A 21,569-nucleotide genomic window follows, 5' to 3' on the forward strand; every position below is an offset into this window, starting at 1 on the left:
CAGTGCTGTACCTAAACCTTTACTATAGTTTTCTTCTTACTGTATATGCTATACAGAAGAATACTAGTACAGTATAGGAGGATGTGTGCCGGCCTGCCTTTGCCGGCCGGCACACACCACAACTAGCTTTAAAGTATACTACTTAACAGCTATAGGGCGGCAGCACTCTGGTTCAAATGCCTGTGCCGGCGGCAGCAGCTGCCGGCCAGCAACAGCCAGTGTTGGCCGGCAATGACTGCCGGCCAGCAACTACACAAGGTAGTACCCAGCTGCCGGCCACACTCTTGGTGACCGGCAGACAAGGACTGACATAAGCCGGCCGGCAAAGGTACAAGACCGATGCCAGCCGGCAGCAAAAGAACCAGAAGACTACACCTGCCCGGCTGCCGGCCTCATAGGCCGGCAGCCGGGACAGGTACAGCACTAGAAGAAAATAGAATGGATGCCGGGATAAGAGTGTACACAACCCCCCAAGCCCGGCAACCGAAAGAGTGCATATAAGGAAGGGGAGAAACTTAATTCAGGCTTCCTTGACCAATGCCGTCCGGCTCTGCCGGCAGGCATGGATGAGGGACCAAGAGAGGTCCGGGCAGCACTCGAAAACATAAGACCCTTGCCGGCCAGCATCTCTGCCGGCCGGCAATGGGCTTAGTCAATTCCACATCCCAACCTATACTAGGTCCAGAAGTAGAATGACGTACAGTACAGTAATACCCCTGCCGGCCAGCTCTGCCGGCCGGCAAGGTACAGTACAGTAATGGCTAGGCCATTACGGAGATAGAGGGGGAAGGGACAAGAGGGTCCTGCCAACCTTGCTTTAATGACAGATCACCCGCAGCCAAGAACTTTGTCTTAGCCTAAGGGAGATCTAAGGGAAAGGGCCAGCAATACTTGCCAGCTTCCAGAGCACCAAAGCAAGGAAGGCGTTGCTACTCCCAAGGGAAGATTTTATCCTCCCCCGAGAACAGCAACAGGACTTAGTCTGGTCGATCACAAAGAAGGAATCATAACTTACAGAAACCTTCGGTAGTGACCTAAGGGAGCTAAGCTCCCTTTGTAAGTGTTAGGTCAGCGATGGGGACTCTGCCCCAAGCCAGACAACACGGACTCAGACTAAAAACTCTGTTGTTCTGTCCCTCTTTGAACCAGACTTTGCTGGAACAAGAAGGTACAGTAACACCCTAGTATAGTTTTATCGAAAATAAATACGGAAAAAACCACTTAGGGATAAGCCCAAGGCTTAAACAGAGGGAAAGGGATTGCATACCTTCTCCGAAGAAAAGAAAGCAACCGGGGAGTATGATAAAGTATACTAAGGCTCCATAAGCAATTAGCCTAGGCACCAAGAGAATCGATTACCTAATTCACCGAAACTCTCACGTATACAATCTTGGAAAAATTCCACACAGTCTAAAATGTATAAAATATAGCCTAAAGCTTCAATAAAATTTTAATTACACTCGGAAAAACCAAAATCATGCATTAAGTACTAGGACCAAACGACTAGGCTACATGGCCTAGCGTAGGCCAGAATGGCGAATACTTCGCCAAATAATACTAAGCACGAAAGGAAATCCTATGTAAAGCTAAATAGCTAAAATTTATTAAGCAAAACAACCAGGAATGTCACTCTGACTAACTAATTTATACCTAGCGAGTGACAGTGTCCAGGACACCTCTGGTAGGCTACGGCTCTTGTATCAAAGATTAATCCTATTAATCACTCAAAATTTTACCAAGAGCCTACATTTATACATAACAGACACTATACTCAACTTATCCGAGGCCAACGAAGACGGAGAAGCCATGAAAAGCTGAATAAATCCAAGATTTGCGAGAAAAACAGGAAAAAACACCGAGTTGTTAAGCTACACAAAAAGGAATACAGATGGCGCCAGGATTGGCGCCAGGCACGCATACAAATCGGGGGATAGGGAAGCCTTGGGAGCGGCTCCCCTTTTTCTTTCCCGAATTCGTATCTCGTCAATCTCCCTCCTACGAGACGAAATCTCTGTTCAGGTCGTAGATTGCCATGTGACGTGTCTAGAATACGTCCTCTGATATGTCGCGATATCCCTTTCACGAGGGATACTCGCTCCAGGAGTTAGAATTCTGGTACCTTAAGGTAAATTCTCTGGGAATATCGCCGTAGTTGTAATATACCCTAGGAAGCTACCCTATAGGAACTTCCATCAGGACGACATGGCTTGAGCCCAAAAATATATATATATATATATATATATATATATATATATATATATATATATATATATATATATATATATATATATATATATACATATATATATATATATATATATATATATATATATATATATATATATATATATATATATATATATATATATATATATATATATATATATATATATATATATATATATATATATATATATATATATATATTTATATATATATATGCGTGTGTGTGAGAGGGAGAGGTATGGTTCACCTCTCGTATGAATTAGATGTACTTTAGAATTAATTATATCCAGATATTTGTCTACCAGCCACCCGTTGAGATACTACCACTAGAGAGTTTTGGGGTCTTTTGACTGGCCAGACAGTACTACATAGGATCCTTCTCTCTGGTTACGGTTCATTTTCCCTTTGCCCCACATACACACACGCACACACCAAATATTCTGGCATATTCTTTACATATTCTCCTGTCCTCATACACCAGACAACACCGAGATTACCAAACAATTCCTTGTCACTCCAAAGTCAAACCATTGTTCTCTAGTCTTGGGTAGTTCCATAGTCTCTGTACCATGGTCCTTCACTGTCTTGGGTCATAGTTCTCTTGCATGAGGGTACACTTGGGCACACGACTCTATTTTATTTCTCTTCCTCTTGTTTTTTGTTAAAGTTTTTATGCTTTATATAGGAGATGCTTATTTCAGTGCTGTTGCTCTTCGTAAAATATCATATTTTTTGTTTTTGTTTCCTTTCCTCACTGGGCTATTTTCCGTGTTGGGACCTCTGGGCTTATAGTTTCCTGCTTTTCCAACTAGGATTGTAACTCAGAAAGTAATTATAGTAATACTATTAAGGGTGACTTCGAAATTTTTCTTTTTCTTCTTGTCAAAGATAAAGAAAAGACCAGAAAGCTGTTCAGTTGCTGTTACTTCAGTACTAAACCCGTGAGCATTTAACTCAGGTCAGCGTCATCTATTGTTAACACGCCCAACAAAAATTCCCTGAAACATATCAACTATTTTGTTTCGGTAATTTTGTATATTATTCCAATTTGTTTCGTTTAATTTAACCCCTTGACAGTAGTACAATACTTTAGGTATTGCTGTCATACAAAATGTGCATTTTTAACCATATATGTAGTTTATCATTATCAAGCAGTACAGTAGTAATATATGTTAAACACGTTTGTTTTAGTTTTTCAACTTAAATGTTGACAAAAGCCCGAATTGATCAGCGCTATCTGTTGGCAACTTGGCCTACTAACGTGAGACTGCTCTCAGAAATTCTACCAACTATCCGGTCTTTTCTTCATTATCTTTGTTTTCTCCTAAATGCAGACTAAGTGGCCTAAACCTAAAGAATCCTTGTGCGTGTTGCTTCAGTGTTGCCAGAATTTTGGATTTATCCCAGATTTGGGGATTTGGGGTGTCTGATGGTGTTATTCTGAATTTCTGTACGAATTTCTATGAAGAAACGTGGATGAGTAAACCTCTATATTATTGAAATTAGTTTGCTTGCACTTACATGAAATATAGGGAGTAATTTTCTATATTAGTAAAGCTTACAGGATCGGAGAAAATATGTTTGTGAAAATGGGGATTTTGTTGTCGGTTGGGGGATTTTTAGACCAACCCATCTGGCATCACTGTGTTGCTTGTTTAAGGCCAGACGTCTTTGGTTTAAGGCAGTGACAGGTTGCTGAATTTTATCAATGTGTCCTACGAATTATCATCTAATATTTAAATAGTCTAATTTTGTCCACCAAAGTAAGTTTATATCACCAACGAGTTTGGTTTTACTTATATATTTCCGAATATATGTGGTTTGTCACTCATAATCGAAAGAAATTATCAGGGCCATTGGTAATGGCATTTGTTTTTGGGCAGTGACTGATTTCACAAACAAACATATTGAAAGAATGTGAAATGAAATAGTTGATGAATGCTGTGAAGGAGAATGAAAAACGGGAATTGCAAATAGAATTATGCAGGGCGTTTTTCTGTAGGAAAAAGACTTTAGGAGGAAAGTTCCCCGTCCTTAACTATAGTAAAACCAAGTAGGCTACAGTGTAAAGAGGTTGCCTATGTCCGGGTAGCTGACCCCGATTTAAAGGACACCGTCCAATTTTCGGGTAAGTTAGATCAGTCAACCTTCCCCCATAATAGAGGACCCATTGAATTCCCTATCTCCTTTCGTTATAAATAACTATAATATACTGTAGGTTAATGGGTAAATTTTCTGTTTCAACAATCTATTACAGCTTTCAAAAACTAGAATACGGTGTAATTGTAGGTGTTTTGGGTAAAGTTTTTACTGTATTTCAGATTCGCAATCCAAACAGAAAATATGTTTTCCTGTAGCAAAGCACATGATTTGACCAAATTTCATCATCATTTCAACTGCAAAGAAACAACAACCAGTTTGACTAACTTTTAGCCGAACTAGTTGCTGTTATTGCAATAGAAGTGAAGGTGAAAACCGGTTAAATCACATTATTTTCTACAGGAAAATATATATTTTATGTTAAAATGTTTAAATATAATGTCTCTTGTTATATATTTTGTTAAAATATTTAAATATAATGACTTGTTCAAATTTCGTGTCACTTCACTCATCAAGAACGTATGTACTGCAAACGCTAACATTAGCAGAGTTATGCAAGGTTACCGTTACGATGCCATTACTAACGTTAGCAATGCTACGGTAATCTTAGCATGTGTATTTAAAAGCATTTTTCCATATACCCTTTACACAATATATAATAAGGTACAAAAGGGTACAGAACCTATCAAACTCACCTAACCTAACCTAACCTAGAAGTTCCCAGGTCACAACCCCTAGCCGGGGGCAAGCCCCCGGACCCCCTTCCCAGGTCACAAACTTGTATTGGCAAGAGGTATGTTGAGCTGTGCACTCTAAAACATTAAATTTTCAATATTAATCTTACCCGATAATCATGTAGCTGTCAACTCTGTTGCCGACAGAAATCTACGGTAGGGATACGCCAGCGATCGCTATACAGGTGGGGGTGAACACCACAGCGCCATCTGTGGTCAGGTACTCCAGTACTTCTTGTCAACACCACCTCAATTTTTTCTCTGTCGTGCCTCCGGCTAGACCTACATGGATACGCTGTTGATTCTGGAGTTATTGCTCACGATTTGGTGATGTATTTGCTCTAGAATTTAGCCTTCGCTATTCATGAAGCTATATCATTAGCTTAGCAAGTTTTTGGAATTAATTGGATTTAATTTTTGATTTAATTTTGGTACGAAGAGAGTATGAACTCTTTCACTTTTAAATGACCGACCCTTCCCTTAGACGGAAGTGTTGGTGTCGAAGAGAGTATAGACTCTCTTAATTTTGCTTAACAAAAGTTATAGATTTATTTTATATCTCTCCGCCTTTTATAGGCCTCTTTGATTAACTTCCTTAAATTATTATAAACTTATTAAAATTTGTTTATATTCGACCTTTCCTAATAGTAGGCGGTCTTTTCTTGGAACCGAAGTTAATTAACATTGAGCCCGTCATTTCGTTTTTACCTGTTAACATATTATGCTATTTTAATGTTTTTGAAAGAATTTCTTTGATAGTCTTGTACTGTTTTCAAAGTTGAACTAACGTTTTGTTTTGTCTCTGCAGTTGTTGACGTTCAGAACGTTCAACTTGCGCTCTATCGTTACGATAGAGAGAGAGTCTATCACGGTGTCACGTTGCAGTAAGAGTAAACCGATTCTAGCGTTTTGTTCATTCTTTCTTAGCTTAAATGGTTTTAATTCTAATAAAGGAACTTTTTATTTGGGAAATCTTTCAGTTTTTTTTTTTCCTTTAACAATAATATGTTTTAACGATATATATATTGGGCTCTTCTCTCAGGTGCTAAGTCAAGAGAGAGAGAGAGAGAGATAGAGACGGAGGGAGAGAGAGGAGGATAAACGTTTCGTTCAAGCGAGTAACGTTGTTATCGTTTTTGCTCTTCTCCCTAGTCTCTTTAGGGGAAGAAGGTAAACGTTTCTAGAGTTTTATTCTTGTTCTCAAGCTTTATGCGGTGAGAGATTTTAAACGTAGTTTATTTGATCTAGTGTTTAGTCTCTTTCCAGCCACTGAATTATTTATCTTTCATTATATTTTTTTCTGTTACATTGTAATTCTGTTTTCGCAATTACTAACTTTTAAGGAAAGATAGAATTGCGTGTTTCAGGTACAAACCACTTAAAGTTTCGAGTTCAGTGAAATAAGTGCAAACAGAAAATCAAAAGTGATAAAGTGATAAGCGCAAAGTGTTACAGTGTTGCGTTCGAGGGTTCGTCTGTTCGTGCCAGTTGTTCGCCTAGTCTGGGACCTCTTACAAGCTCCCAAGCCCAGGGGAGAAGTAATGTCGAAGGACTTATGGGTTCAGCAGGCCTTGATCGACGAACAGACGTTTCCCTCCGTGGTTTCGGGCGTATCTACACACGTTTGCCGACGTGAGATCGCCCCACCCACACAAAGACGAGAGAGCCCATTTATTCCTCGTCTGCGGAAGAGGTTTCTCGTAAGAAACCATGGACCAAATCTTGCAGCTTTTAAGTGCAAGTCGGTCCCTTCCGCGCAAGTCCAACTCCTAGGTGATGCCATTAGCACTGGGTCAGTTCGGACTTGCTGCAGTACGACAACTGCACACCTCCCAGAGAGGCAAGGTGGTATCGCAACAGGCAGTAACTCCGTCTGTTGCCGCACCAGCTGTTTTAGACCCTCAGTCTCAACGGACAGTAGCTCCGTTTGTTGTTGTCTTTCTTAAACTCTAGTGGTCTATGCTGCAGACAATGCAGTCTCAGCTTGCGGTGTTGATGCAGGAGTTTCAGGCAGAGAAGGTTAACACACCTCCTCCTGCGAGCGCTCCTCCACCTCTACGCAGTCCAGCCTGCCAGACGTATGATGTTGAGGTTCCTCAAGCTACCTCCATGTGTGAGCTGCCGCATTGGGAGTTGCCAGATACCAGCGCTGTGCAGCAACCTCCACTTTCTTGAGGCAGGAGCCTCTTGCCACGCGGCAACCTCCTCAACACTTGAGGCAGGAGCCTTATGCTTTGCAGCAACCTCCTCTACCCTTGAGGCAGGAGCCTCATGCGTTGCGACAACCTCCTCCATCCTCGAGGCAGCAACCTCTTGCGGTGTGACAACCTCCACCATCCTCGAGGCAGCAACCTCAACTCCACCTCTGCGCAGTCCACCTTGCCAGACGTATGATGTTGAGGTTCCTCAACCTACCTCCACGCGTGAGCTGCCGCATTGGGAGTTGCCAGATACCAGCGCTATGCAGCAACCTCTTGCGTTGCGGCAACCTCCACCATCCTTGAGGCAGCAACCTCAACTCTTGCGGCAGCCACCTCCACTCTTGAGGCAAGAACCTCAACTCTTGAGGAACCTCATGCTATGAGGCAGCCGCCTCAACGCATGCAGCAACCGCATTCTTCACAGCATGAGCCTCTCTCTGCGCAGCTACCTCCTCAACCCTTGAGGCAGACGCAACTCTTGAGGCAGGAACCTCACAGAAGCTTCATGCTATGCGGCATCCTCCTCAAACCATGAGGCAGGAGCCTCATGCTATGCGGCATCCTCCTCAACCCATGAGGCAGGAGCCTCATGCTATGCGACATCCTCCTCTACCCATGAGGCAGCCTCATGCTATGCGGCATCCTCCTCAACCCATGAGGCAGGAGCCTCATGCTATGCGGCATCCTCCTCAACCCATGAGGCAGGAGTCTCATGCTATGAGGAGCCTCATGCTATGCGGCGGCATCCTCAACCATGAGGCAGGAGCCTCATGCTATGCGGCAGCCGCCTCAACCCATGAGGCAGGAGCCTCATACTATGCGGCATCCTCCTCAACGCATGCGGCATAAGCCTCTTCCCTTGCAGCTTGAGCCTCATCCCATGCAGCATGAGCCTCATACCATGCAGCATGAGCCTCATCCCATGCAGCATAAGCCGCACGCCATGCAACATGCTCTGCTTACCTTACAGCATGCTCTACATACAGCATGCTCTGCATACCTTACCGCATGCTTCTCAGTCACACATCTTTGGTTGTTGCCAACTCACTAGACTGTCAAGCAGTTTCATAACGTTGCCTTCTAGTCTGCTGCTTTTGCACCAGTGAAACCCTCACTGAGAGAACTTAGCTTTTCTCGGATTTGGTTCCTGTAGATGAGAAAGTGCTATTCTCCCTCCTTCTGATATTCCCTTGAGGACTCTGTCATTTGGAGAGGAGCCTTTAGCTGCTTAGCCTCCTATGGACTTTTATTTAAGCATAACATGCTTCCAGGGAGGGTAATGGTTCCACTTCAGTCGCTAACCCCGTCTGTTACCACACTTGCTCCCATAGACCTTGAGCTGTGTTGCAAGACATGCAGTCCAAGCTTAGTCCTTGTTAGAGGATTTTTTTGTTTACGGAGTCAGTGTGTCACTGGGAAGACGTTCAACAACCAGCAGAAGTGACTTGTTGTGACGCAGTGCGGCAACCTCAGCAACCCGATAAGGAGTTGTCTGTACGACCCAGACAGTCTAGACAGCTTCGGGTTGTCACTGTACTTCCTCGCTTCCCCATGGTTGACAGTTCACAGACTGTGCAGCAGTACCATGATCTTGTGTCCGACTCCGTCAGACGACTAGCTTTCAAGAGCTCCCACAAGTCGTCGCTGTCTGGAGATTCTCAGATGGACTATGGATCTGACCAAGGAACTGGGCCTCCTGGTCAATTTTGAGGAGTCTCAGCTCGTCCCATCCCAGACCATTGTCTACCTGGGTATGGATCTTCAGAGTCGAGCTTTTCGGGCTTTTCCGTCGGCCCCAAAGATCTACTAAGCCCTAGATTGCATCCAGAGCATGCTGAGAAGGAACCGATGCTCAGTCAGGTAGTGGATGAGTCTAACAGGGACACTTTCATCGCTGGCCCTGTTCATTGAGTTAGGGAGACCCCACCTCCCCCCCCTTCAGTTTCATCTAGCGGCTCACTGGATAAAGGACATGACGCTAGAGACGATCTCAGTTCCTGTTTCCGAAGAGAGGAGGTCTACTCTCACGTGGTGAAAGAACAGCTTTCTTCTCAAGGAAGTCTACCTTTGACTGTTCAGAAACCCGACCGCCGTCTCTTCTCTGACGCATCAGACACGGGCTGGGGTGCGACTTTGGACGGACAGGAATGCTCGGGAACATGGAATCAGGAGCTAAGGACACTTCACATCTATTGCAAGGAGCTGTTGGCGGTTCATCTGGCCTTGATAAACTTCAAGTCCCTCCAGCTTAACAAGGTGGTGGAGGTGGACTCTGACAACACCACAGCCTTGGCTTACATCTCCAAGCAGGGAGGGACTCATTCGTGGAAGTTGCTCTAGATCGCAAGGGACCTCCTCATCTGGTTAAAAGATCGAAAGCTCACGCTGGTAACGAGGTTCATTCAGGGCGATATGAATGTCATGGCAGATCGCCTTAGCCGGAAGGGTCAAGTCATCCCCACAGAGTGGACCCTTCACAAGAATGTTTGCAGCAGACTTTGGGCCCTGTGGGGTCAGCCAACCATAGATCTGTTCGCTACCTCGATAACCTAGAGGCTCCCGTTGTATTGTTCTCCGATTCCAGACCCAGCAGCAGTTCACGTGGATGCCTTTCTGCTGGATTGGTCCCATCTCGACCTGTATGCATTCCCGCCGTTCAAGATTGTCAACAGGGTACTTCAGAAGTTCGCCTCTCGCAAAGGGACACGGCTGACGTTGGTTGGCTCCGCTCTGGCCCGCGAGAGAGTGGTTCTTAGAGGTACTGCAATGGCTGGTCGACATTCCCAGGACTCTTCCTCTAGGAGTGGACCTTCTACGTCTACCTCACGTAAAGAAGGTACATCCAAACCTTCACGCTCTTCGTCTGACTGCCTTCAGGCTTTCGAAAGACTCTCAAGAGCTAGGGGCTTTTCGAAGGAGGCAGCCAGAGCGATTGCCAGAGCAAGGAGGACATCTACTCTCAGAGTCTATCAGTCTAAAGGGGAAGTCTTCCGAAGCTGGTACAAGGCCAATGCAGTTTCCTCATCCAGTACCACTGTAACCCAGATTGCTGACTTCCTGTTACATCTAAGGAACGTAAGGTCCCTTTCAGCTCCTACGATTAAGGGTTACAGAAGTATGTTGGCAGCGGTTTTCCGCCACAGAGGCTTGGATCTTTCCACCAACAAAGATCTACAGGACCTCCTTAGGTCTTTTAAGACCTCAAAGGAACGTCGGTTGTCCACTCCAGGCTGGAATCTAGACGTGGTCCTAAGGTTCCTTATGTCATCAAGATTTGAACCTCTCCAATCAGCCTCTTTTAAGGACCTCACATTAAAAACTCTTTTCCTCGTGTGCTTGACAACAGCTAAAAGAGTAAGTGAGATCCACGCCTTCAGCAGGAACATAGTTTTCACATCTGAAACGGCTACATGTTCCTTGCAGCTCGGTTTTTTGCTAAAACGAGCTTCCTTCACGTCCTTGGCCTAAGTCGTTCGAGATCCCAAGCCTGTCCAACTTGGTGGGGGACGAACTGGAGAGAGTACTTTGCCCAGTTAGAGCTCTTAGGTACTATCTTAAAAGGTCATAACCTTTACGAGGACAATCAGAAGCCTTATGGTGTGCTATCAAGAAGCCTTCTCTTCCAAGGTCTAAGAACTCAGTTTCTTACCTATTCAGGCTCCTGATTAGGGAAGCACATTCTCATCTGAAGGAAGAAGACCTTGCTTTGCTGAAGGTAAGGACACATGAAGTGAGAGCTGTGGCTACTTCAGTGGCCCTCAAACAGAACCGTTCTCTGCAGAGTGTTATGGATGCAACCTATTGGAGAAGCAAGTCAGTGTTCGCATCATTCTATCTCAAAGATGTCCAGTCTCTTTACGAGAACTGCTACACCCTGGGACCATTCGTAGCAACGAATGCAGTAGTAGGCGGGGGCTCAGCCACTACATTCCCATAATCCCATAACCTTTTTAACCTTTCTCTTGAATACTTTTTATGGGTTGTACGGTCGGCTAAGAAGCCTTCCACATCCTTGTTGATTTGGCGGGTGGTCAATTCTTTCTTGAGAAGCGCCGAGGTTAAAGGTTGTGATGAGGTCCTTTAGTATGGGTTGCAGCCCTTTATACTTCAGCACCTAAGAGTCGTTCAGCATCCTAAGAGGACCGCTACGCTCAGTAAGGAAGACGTACTTAATAAAGGCAGAGTAATGGTTCAAGTCGTCTTCCTTACCAGGTACTTATTTATTTTATGTTATTTTTGAATAACTAATAAAATAAAATACGGGATACTTAGCTTCTTTGTTAACATGTATGCTGGTCTCCACCCACCACCCTGGGTGTGAATCAGCTACATGATTATCGGGTAAGATTAATATTGAAAAATGTTATTTTCATTAGTAAAATAAATTTTTGAATATACTTACCCGATAATCATGACTTAATTGACCCACCCTTCCTCCCCATAGAGAACCAGTGGACCGAGGAAAAAATTGAGGTGGTGTTGACAAGAAGTACTGGAGTACCTGACCACAGATGGCGCTGTGGTGTTCACCCCCACCTGTATAGCGATCGCTGGCGTATCCCTACCGTAGATTTCTGTCGGCAACAGAGTTGACAGCTACATGATTATCGGGTAAGTATATTCAAAAATTTATTTTACTAATGAAAATAACATATTAAAGTAATGAATGACTTACTTTTATGACCCGGACGTTGAAACTTGTGGGTCAAGGGCGTGTTGAGACTGTGACGTCATAACTCCTATGCCTGGGACATGGACTTAGGACACTGTAAACGTTGAGGTATTACTTTATGTAATTTAAGGAAATTATCAACATAGAATAATGTATCAAAAAAACCGCCATGAAATTTAGCAAATGATTTTAAGTATGGAATACTGCAGCTGTTACAAGTTTCTATAACTTCCGCCATCGCAAAAAATGAAAAAAACTTGACTTGAAATAACAAAGATGTGACAAGGACAAAGGTTTCCACAGAAAAAGATTTGTTGGAAGGGGTATAAAGAGACCACAAGAGATAAAGGAAGGGGGTAGGGAAATATTAACCCCACCCCCTGTGCAAACTTTCCATACGTATGGGTTCCTGATTGGTTAATGGAAAAACAAGGGAGTCTAGAGAGTAACATAAATGAATAATGAATGAACTAGAATGGGAAACTTGTCCAAAGCAAGTATTTATGTGAAATCGGGGCATGACAAGGTAATAACAAAATGTATAAAAGTAATATAGAAAGATAAAATGGAATGTATGATAAATAATATTTAATGGGAATATTAAATGGGATGATTTTATAAGGTATCGGATATTAAAACGAGTAATACTGGGGTCAAACATAATATGTATACAAGGTTTTTTAAACATCTGACTTACCTGGTAGTTATATATATAGCTTTAGTCCCTGACGTCATGGCAGAATTTCAAAACTCGCGTCAGTCGTTCATTGGGTAGCCTCTACCCAGGTACCTGGAACCATTTCAACTATTCCTCAGATCTTCCCTGTCGCCTCACCGGTGACATTGTTGGAATTTCGCTCGCTTTTGCCTGTGTTTTTTTGCAGTTAATTTTGTAAAGTACTCTTTGGCTTTGGCTTTCGCTCGTTTTGGTTTTGTTTTTTTGTATTTTCTTGGCACTTATTAGATAATAATGTCTGACTCTTCTTCGAGTTTTAGGAGGTGTGTGAGACAATGTAAGACCCGTCCTGCTAAAGCCTCTTTAGATCCAAACTCCATTTGTGTAGAATGCAAAGGTAAGTTTTGTGAGTTGGATGATCGATGTGTTGTGTAATTTTGACTGAGAGTGAGTGGTTGGAATATGATCGCTATGTTCGCAAGCTTGAAAAGGATAGGATCAAGAGGAGTAAAAGCATGTCTCGCTCTTCTAGGGATAGTTCTCCCCCCTTGTTAACGTGCCTATTGATCCTTCCCCTGTAGTGGTAGTTCCAGATCCCCCTACTGTAAAAACTAACGAACCAACTCTTAAAGACATGATGGTGGTCATTCAAGCCCTTGGCGAAAGAGTAGAATCTCTCGCGGCGGGCAGGACTAAATTATGGTTTGATGTGAAAGAGTTAAAAAGTGCAAGTGTCAGTGCTAAAATCAGTGAAGTGCAGGGTGCGGCTGCTCGGACCTGTCGTTCTCCTAGCCCTAGACATCTTCTAAGCTCCCCAACCCCTGGGAGAAGGAATGTCGACAGGCAAAGGGAGGCGAGAGGCGTTAGCTCCTGAGCAGTCGTCACCTCGAGTGTACCTGTTGACTCTTCCCAGGACGCTTGCCCTCGCCATGTGAAAGGCGAGGTAAAAGTGTTATCTTCGTCAACGGATGACGCAGCTCACAGACGGGGCTGGCGTCTTACGTCAAGACCTCTCAAGAGGAAGATTTCCGCTATTGAGCAGCATCGTGTGTTGACGCCTCAGGTTCCAGGTTGCAGCCATTGGAGCAGTCCGGAGTGATTCCCTTCCTGCTCAAAGGGAAGTTCTCCGGCCAAGCAGCCATCTACTTCGGTAGGAGACTAAAGGGCAGCCTGCAGACAAGAAGAGAGTTGCTCGTCATGACGCCGAGCGTCAAGATTCTAAACGCCATGACGCCAAGCGTCAAGAGGGTCATGACGCCGAGTGTCAAGGGGTTGGACTACATCACGCCAAGCGTCGAGGGGTTGGAAGTCATGATGCCGAGCGTCAAGAAGTTGGACGTCGTGACGCCGAGCGTCAGAACCTTGGAAGGGATGACGCCGAGTGTCAGAACCTTGGAAGGCATGACGCCGAGTCTCAGAACCTTGGAAGGCATAACGCCGAGGGTCAAGAAGTTGGACGTCCTGACACGGAGCGTCGGAGCCTTGGAAGTCATGACGCCGAGCGTCAAGAAGTTGACGTCGTAACGCCGAACGTCAGAGCCTTGGACGTCATGAAGCCGAGCGTCAAAAACGCGGACTTCATGGCTCAGAGCATCAAGTTTTTGGACACCATTATGCCAGGTGTCAAGAATTTGGATGTCACGACTCCAGGAGTCACGAAAAAGACTCGACGTCGAGGAAACAGGACGTCTCTACTTCGGTACGAGGGTAATCAGAATAAGGGAACGACTGTCATCTTTCCCCTGGTTATCCTTTAGAGGATGTTTCAGAAGAAGAGGACCCAAAGAACCACCATTCTTCGGCAGACCTGAAAAGGCTCATGAGAGTTTTTTCTGGGGTTTTCCCAGAGAACTTTTTTCTTGCTGCTCCTCGTTCCCCGCCTTCAGAATTTACGCCCGGGAAATCTTTGAAGGAGTCTCATTTTACGAAGACGGTTTCGTCTCTTTCATCCAAGAGAGCCTTAAAGGTTATGGGAGACTGGATTCATTCTAAGAAAGACTAGGGGAAAAACAATTTTCTCGTTTTTCCTCCGGCCAGATTAGCATCCAGGTCGAGTATTTGGTACGAAACTGGAGAAGCTCTGGGCCTGGGAGTCCCTGCCTCTGCCCAAGGGGACTTCTCGAGTCTGGTGGATGCCTCTCGTCGGACGGCCATGAGGAGGACTTAAGTCTTTTGGTCAACTTCTGAGTTGGACCACCTACTTATAGGCATTTTCAGAGCCTTCAAAGTTTTTATTTTCCTCGATTGGACTCTGGGAGCCTTGGGGAAAAGGATGGATTCTTCGAAAGATGTTGACACAGAAGGTCTCGTCCATATTATGTCATGTATGGGCGAGACATTGAGAGATGGGGCCATTGAGTTAGTGGCACTTTTCTCAGCAGGTGTTCTTAAGAAAAGGGCCCAAATGTGCGCTTTTCTGACGTATGGGGTTACGCCCATGCAGAAATCTGAGCTACTTTATGCACCTCTTTCTTCGCTCCTTTTCCTGCAAGATCTGGTCAGAGAAGTCTCTTCCGCATTAGCCCAAAAGGCTACTCGGTAACACAATGAAAGGAAATCATTCGGTTTGTTAGCACGCTTCCGCCAGAAATATGACGTCCCAAGACACGTGACGTAAACTCTATGAAGAATGACTTGCAAGGAATGAAAAGAAAATACTAACTTACAAAAGTATTTAATTTTTATAATGTAAAAGGAAATATATTATTTTCAAGAAAATATTTGTCCTATTAGTATATTTTCTTTAGATAAACATCGATCTATTATCAGAGATTAAATAAAACTAGCGTACAGTCAAATCTATGCTACGTAGTACTCATGACAATCGATACAGACCCACAAAATACTTTGTATCGTTACTTAATATTTCGATAATGGGAATACTAATATTATTCATTAGCCTATTGGAAGGAAGTCATTGTATTGCCTGGTCGCTCTCCGCTGGTAATGTGACGTCACCAGACATATAATATGAACTCGACAGATATTAAATCTTTTCACAATGTATTTTTTTTACTGAAAATAGATACTGAATATTAACAATAAAAGAAGATGGTAATTTTAAATATCTCAACTTCCCTGGTTGTTAGATATATATAGCTTTATCCCGCCGATTCGTCGCACGCACGGCAGAAATTCAAAATTCACGGCAATCGCCGATAGGTGGCCAGGTGATCATACCTGTGCTCCCTTTATCCAGGTACCTGGAACCATTCCCATTTGTCCTCAGAAATTCCCTGCCGTCGTTCTATCAACACGTTAGAAATTCTCTCTACAGTGGAACCTCTACATACGAATTTAATCCATTCCAGAACCAACTTCGGATGTAGAAAATGTTCGGATGTCGAAACAAATTTTCCCATAAGAATACACTGAAATAGGATTAATCCGTGGTTGAGCCTAAAAACCTATGACAACTTCTTAATAAACTACTACACATAATTTTCCCATGAGAATAATGAACACTAAATTAGATAATAGACATGTAAATAAGAAGAATAGACATGTAAATAAGAAGAATAGACATGTAAATAAGAAGAATTAGCAAAAAATGATAAATAAGAAACAGGTTTTTAGCGTCACTTTACCTTAGAAACTCCAGCGCAGGTGTTGTTAGTCTTGCTACGCAGAGAGGAGACGGACGGGCGGCGAGGAGGTAGAGAGGTTAACTACGATAAACGTACACTACCGTAACTTATTCTAACTTACACTAAGTGAACTTTAACATAACTTAGCTTATTTTTTTTTTTTATATATTTTATATTTTTTTTCTACATTTTCATTTTTTCTTTTTGATGATTACGTAATTTTAATCACTTTCACTCTCTACACTTAAAATTTACTGAATTTCTTTCGCTTCACTCTTTTCCGTTTTCTTTGTTTCACTTTCTTCCGCTTCACTCTTTGCCGTTTTCTTCGAATCACTTACTTCCTCTTCGTCACGAGTTCGCTTCGCAGTTTTTTTTAAAGAAATTATCGATAGATAATTGCTTGGTACGTCTTTTCAGAATGTTTCAAAAGTGAGTTAGGCAAACATCATCGAATTGAGAAACTACACAACAAACCTGCAATTTCTTTGGATGGTATTTGTCGATGAAGTCGACCACGTCTTGATATTTTTCTAACACCTCTTTTATATGCGCCGAACCTAACACGTGTTCTACCTCCTCGCTCCCTTCCTCGTCATCACTCATGTGCTTCGACATAGCATGGAGTTCCTTGAGCTCATCCGTGGTAAGTTCGTCGTGATGTTCGGCGACGAGTTCCGTAACGTCATCTGCGTCGACCTCCAGACCCATGGACTTGCCAAGGGAGACAATTTCCTCTACGGCTTCCGCTGCACTGACCACGGGATCAGGTTCAGGGTCAAAACCCTCGAAATCTCAGGGAGAAACTGCATCAGGCCACAGCTTCTTCCAGGCAGAATTGAGGGTCCGTCGAGTTCATCCCACCCAAGCCTGATCTATGATCTTCAAGCAGTGCACGATGTTGAAGTGGCCCCTCCAAAATTCACGCAAAGTTAAGTTGGTGCTTTGCGTGTCATTAAAGCACTGCTTAAATAAGTGCTTGGTGTACAGCTTCTTAAAATTAGAGATGACTTGCTGGTCCATGGGCTGGAGGATAGAGGTGGTATTCGGTGGAAGATACAGCACCTTTATGAACTTGAATTCATCGAAGATATCATCTTCAAGTCCGGGGGGGGGGGGTGCATTGTCAAGGCATAGCAGGCACTTTAAAGGCAATTTCTGTTCATGAAGATACTTCTTACAGAAGGGCCGAAAACTTGGTTAACCCATTGCACAAAGAATTGCCTAGTGACCCAGGCCTGCGTGTTGGATCGCCAGAAAACATGAAGCTGATCCTTATCGACGTTATGTGCTTTAAAGGCCCAAGGGTTCTCTGAATGGTAAACCAGTAAGGACTTGGCTTTAAAGTCCCCTCTAGCGTTGGCACATAGGGCAAGAGTCAACCGATCCTTCATTGGCTTATGCCCAGGCAATTTCTTCTCTTCGGCAGTGATGTTGGTTCGACTCGGCATCTTCTTCCAAAACAGCCCGGTTTCATCACAATTAAACACCTGCTGCTCTATGTAGCCTTCTTCCTGCACGATCTTTTCGAAGTTCTTGACAAAGTCAGCTGCAGCCTTTGTGTCGGCACTAGCAGCCTCTCCGTGGCGAACAACTGAATGAATCCCGGACCGTTTCTTAAATTTCTCGAACCAGCCACGAGATGCCTTGAAATCATCTGAGGAAGGCTCGGTTGAACTCTCCCCAGCATCACCCCCAGAGCTCTCCTCCTTCAAGTCCGTAAATATGGCGTGCGCCTTCTCGCAGATGACGGTCTCGGTGATGGTGTCGCCAACGATCTCTCTGTCCTTAATCCACACTAGTAGAAGTCGTTCCATCTCTTCTATGATAGGGGTACGGCGTTTGGAAATTATGGTGATCCCCTTAGAAGGTTTCACTGCTTTAACAGCTTCCTTCTGTTTAAGGATTGTCGAGATCGTCGACATATTACGGCCATACTGTTTGGCAAGTTCACTTACGCGGACGCCACGCTCATGTTTTTCAATAATTTCCTGCTTAATTTCTAAAGAAAGCATTTCCTTCTTCCTTTTCTCACCACTACCACTACCACTGGCAAAACTAAGCCTTATAGGACCCATACTTTACGTAAATTACCGTTAAAGGACGCACGTAAAAAATCACGATTAAAACTTAAGTTAATAGCAGAACGCACAGTGCACAACCGCAAGAAGCCGACGAGAACAGAGGACTGACCCAAGCCCCGCTAATTGAGCGTCCCTCCGAGGTCGATGTGCTGCCTTTTATCGGCGGAAATAAAAAACACTTCAGGCGCTATGAGCACCGACTACGCGTACGAGTATTGTTTACTTCGGGTGTCGAAAAAAACATTCGGGTGTAGAGTCGGAACGTGTTCGAATTGTACTTCGTGTGTCAAAAAATTCGGATACAACCGGTATGACGAAAATTGCTTACTTCGTGTGTCGAAATAAAGTTCGGGTGTAGAGTAAAAAATTTGCTCGAATTTTACTTCGGATGTTGGAAAATTCGGATGTAGATACGTTCGGATGTAGAGGTTCCACTGTACTTTGTTTGGGTTTGCATTAACTACAAATTGGTGTAGTACCCATTGCCTTTTTTTGGTTGTTGGCTTTTGCTGATATTGGATTTTCCTTTCTTTTTCACATGAATAAGATAGATTTTGTAGGTCCGACTTTGACAGTTTATTTTAACTTGTTTTCTGGATTTTCAAGATGGCTGCCTCTGTTGTTAGATTTTGTGTGAAGGGTTGCAAGACCGGCTTCCAAAAGCTGCTGTTGATCCCCACACAGTATGTAGAAATGCAGAGGGCATGTGTGTACTTTTCTTTTTCTTTTGGAAAATGATTGCTATGTTCGTAAGCTTGAAAGGAATAGGATCAGGAATTTTTCCCCCTATTGTAAAAACAAACGAACCAACTCTTAAAGACATGATGGTGGAAGGAAATCATTCCACCAGCACCATGACGTCACAAATCACGTGACGTAAACTCTACGAAGAATGACTTGAAGGAAATCTTTCCGCCAGCTCTATGACGTCACAAATCATGTGACGTAAACTCCACGAAGAATGACTTGCAAATATGTAAATTCATTTCTTTTTCTTACAAGGAATGTAAAGAAAATACTAATTGTTCCGTAACTGAAATACAAACCACGCTATTTACATGGGGTAATTACTTTGGCGTAGCTGAATGACGAGCCATAAAAGTTTCAAGAAAGGTTTACTACCCCGCCGCTAGTTAGCGGGGGGTAGGGAGGGGTAGCTAGCTACCCCCCACCCCTCACACACACCGGTGAATGCTTCACTTTACTTTTGGCTCGGGCAGAGAACAGACCTGTCTGCTCTCTCCCTCGCTTTGACTGCCATATTTAATCTGTTTTTGCTTTTTCTTTTTCAGTGTGTTTGAAGTTGGCCTCTACTACTATGCGTACATGGCCTGGACTTCCGGCCGCCCTTGTGGGACCTTTATGTCGGCGGTCGACACCGATCCCCACACCTTATGTCCTCACTGTAGGGGTCAGCGGTGTGATAGTGGTAACGTGTGTATAGAATGTAGGGAGTGGTCTACCTCCCAGTGGGAGATGTTTGCCCGGTGCCGGAAGAAAAAGTCTAAAAGGGATCTTTCTCCTTCAGAGGCTTCTTTGAAGAGAGAAAATTCCAGGACTACTTCTTCTGTAGTCCTTTCCTCCTCCGAAGCTCCCCCTCAAGCGGTCTCTTCCGAGAGGCCAGGGAGTGGTAGCGTAGACTGTATTGCTGTTGACCGATCCCGGGGTGCGGGAGAGGTAGTTGCCTCCCATAGCGAGGCGGCTGCCCCTCCTCCCCCGGAGGAGGATTTGAATATGTCTAATCGTGATTTGTTACAGCTTTGGGCTTCCTTGGGGCTGCAGGGTTTGCCCTCCAAGGAAGCCCTGTTTGACATGATCAAACTTGGTGCAGCTGTCAAACAATTGCCAACTACAGCAGGGATAGATCCTCTGTCTGCGGTTGATGTTGTGACGGAGACATCTCGTGGGTCTAGTCAAATTCCTGTTCCTGTTGCTGAGGTAGCTGACGGCTTAGATTCCCCCTCCGAACACCTTTCGAAGGAGGATCTATGTCCCACGGTCTCTCCTGCCGGTGATTCTCTCCCTCGGGGGAGTTCACTTACAGAGACTCCTCTGCGGAGGGCCCTTGATGATCAGCCTGCTGATCCCACGGCCCCTCGTGGGCATATAAGGCGGAAGGCTCGTCTTCCCCTTTGCCGTAGAGGCCTTCCATCCCCTCACAAGGGAGTTAGGCCTCCTAACTCCTTTTCGGCTCGTCGTCGCTACAGTCCTCTGCGGAGGAGACGACTCGCCGTTCGCTGACCCTGCCAGTTACCACCTTAGACCTCTCCGGGGATCGTTCGCGATCCCCTTCGGATGATGGTCGTCCTTCGGGACACAGTGACCAGTCTTCCTCCAGACCTGCTGACTTGCCGTCACCCTTCGATGTTGCGGATGCGCGTTGCGCGCCACCTGATCCTGCCACTGCGCAGGCACTGGGCCCTCCGGGGCTTAAGGGCCTTGAGCGCAAAACCACGCCTCTTGCCCTCAAGCGCCAGGTTCTTCCTGTGCGCCCTCCTGCTGCTGCCGCTGTTGCTGTCTTAGCGCCACAGTGCTCACCTGCGCTCGTGCGCGCCCCTGTTCCTGGTACGCGCCAGGGTTCCCCTGCACGCCCACATCCTTCTGCGCCCCGGCGCCCTTCAGCAGTTCCTGTGACAGCCCACCTGTGCCCCAGCGTTCCTGCCTCGTCGCGCGCAGTTCAAGAGGTTCCTATACTAGCGCACAGGCGGCTGTCTGGAGTAACATGCGAAGCGCGCCCACGCGCAGTTCCAGCCCCAGCGCTCACGCGCAGTTCCAGCCCCAGCGCTCACGCGCTCGCCAACGCGCCACCGCGCTTCCACATCGCAGCGCGCCACCCAGGAGGCGCCTAAGCTAGCGCACGGGCGCTCACAGGCACCCCAGGGCTCTCCTTCCAGACCGCCCGATCCTGCACGCGTTCAAGCCGCGCGCGACGCTCCGTATGCGCCCAGTTCCAGTCATCAAGGCGCCTCGTGCAACCCTCCAGCGCACACTTGTGCGCCCTCATCAAACTGCACGTCCTGCTTGCCCGCCACAGCAGCACACACCAGTGCGTTCACATCCTGATGCGCGCCATGTGCGCCCAGCGCGCCCACAGGCGAGTATGCCTGTCCTTTCGGACCAGCGCCTACCTACGCGCCAACGCGCCATCCCTTCCTCGCGCTATCCTGAACCGGCACTCGCGCGCCCTCGCCCGATTCTTCCGGATACGCACTCAGGCGCCCCTATCCTCTCTCGCCCTCCAGGGCTGCATCAGGATGCTGTGCGTCCTCGCATCCGGCTGCCTGCCGTT

General features: G+C 45.3%; 1 long non-coding RNA gene across 1 annotated transcript in view; it reads left to right on the forward strand.

Annotated features, from left to right (window-relative positions):
* Nucleotides 1–3,900: 3,900 nt before the first annotated feature.
* Nucleotides 3,901–21,569, forward strand: part of LOC137652055 (uncharacterized) — a 55,350-nt gene continuing 37,681 nt past the window's right edge. The window contains exon 1 of the long non-coding RNA XR_011046168.1: nt 3,901–3,989. This is a non-coding gene — a long non-coding RNA (uncharacterized lncRNA). The remainder of the gene's footprint in view (nt 3,990–21,569) is intronic.

This window comes from Palaemon carinicauda, chromosome 13, assembly GCF_036898095.1.
Source record: "Palaemon carinicauda isolate YSFRI2023 chromosome 13, ASM3689809v2, whole genome shotgun sequence".
Taxonomy (NCBI): domain Eukaryota; kingdom Metazoa; phylum Arthropoda; class Malacostraca; order Decapoda; family Palaemonidae; genus Palaemon; species Palaemon carinicauda.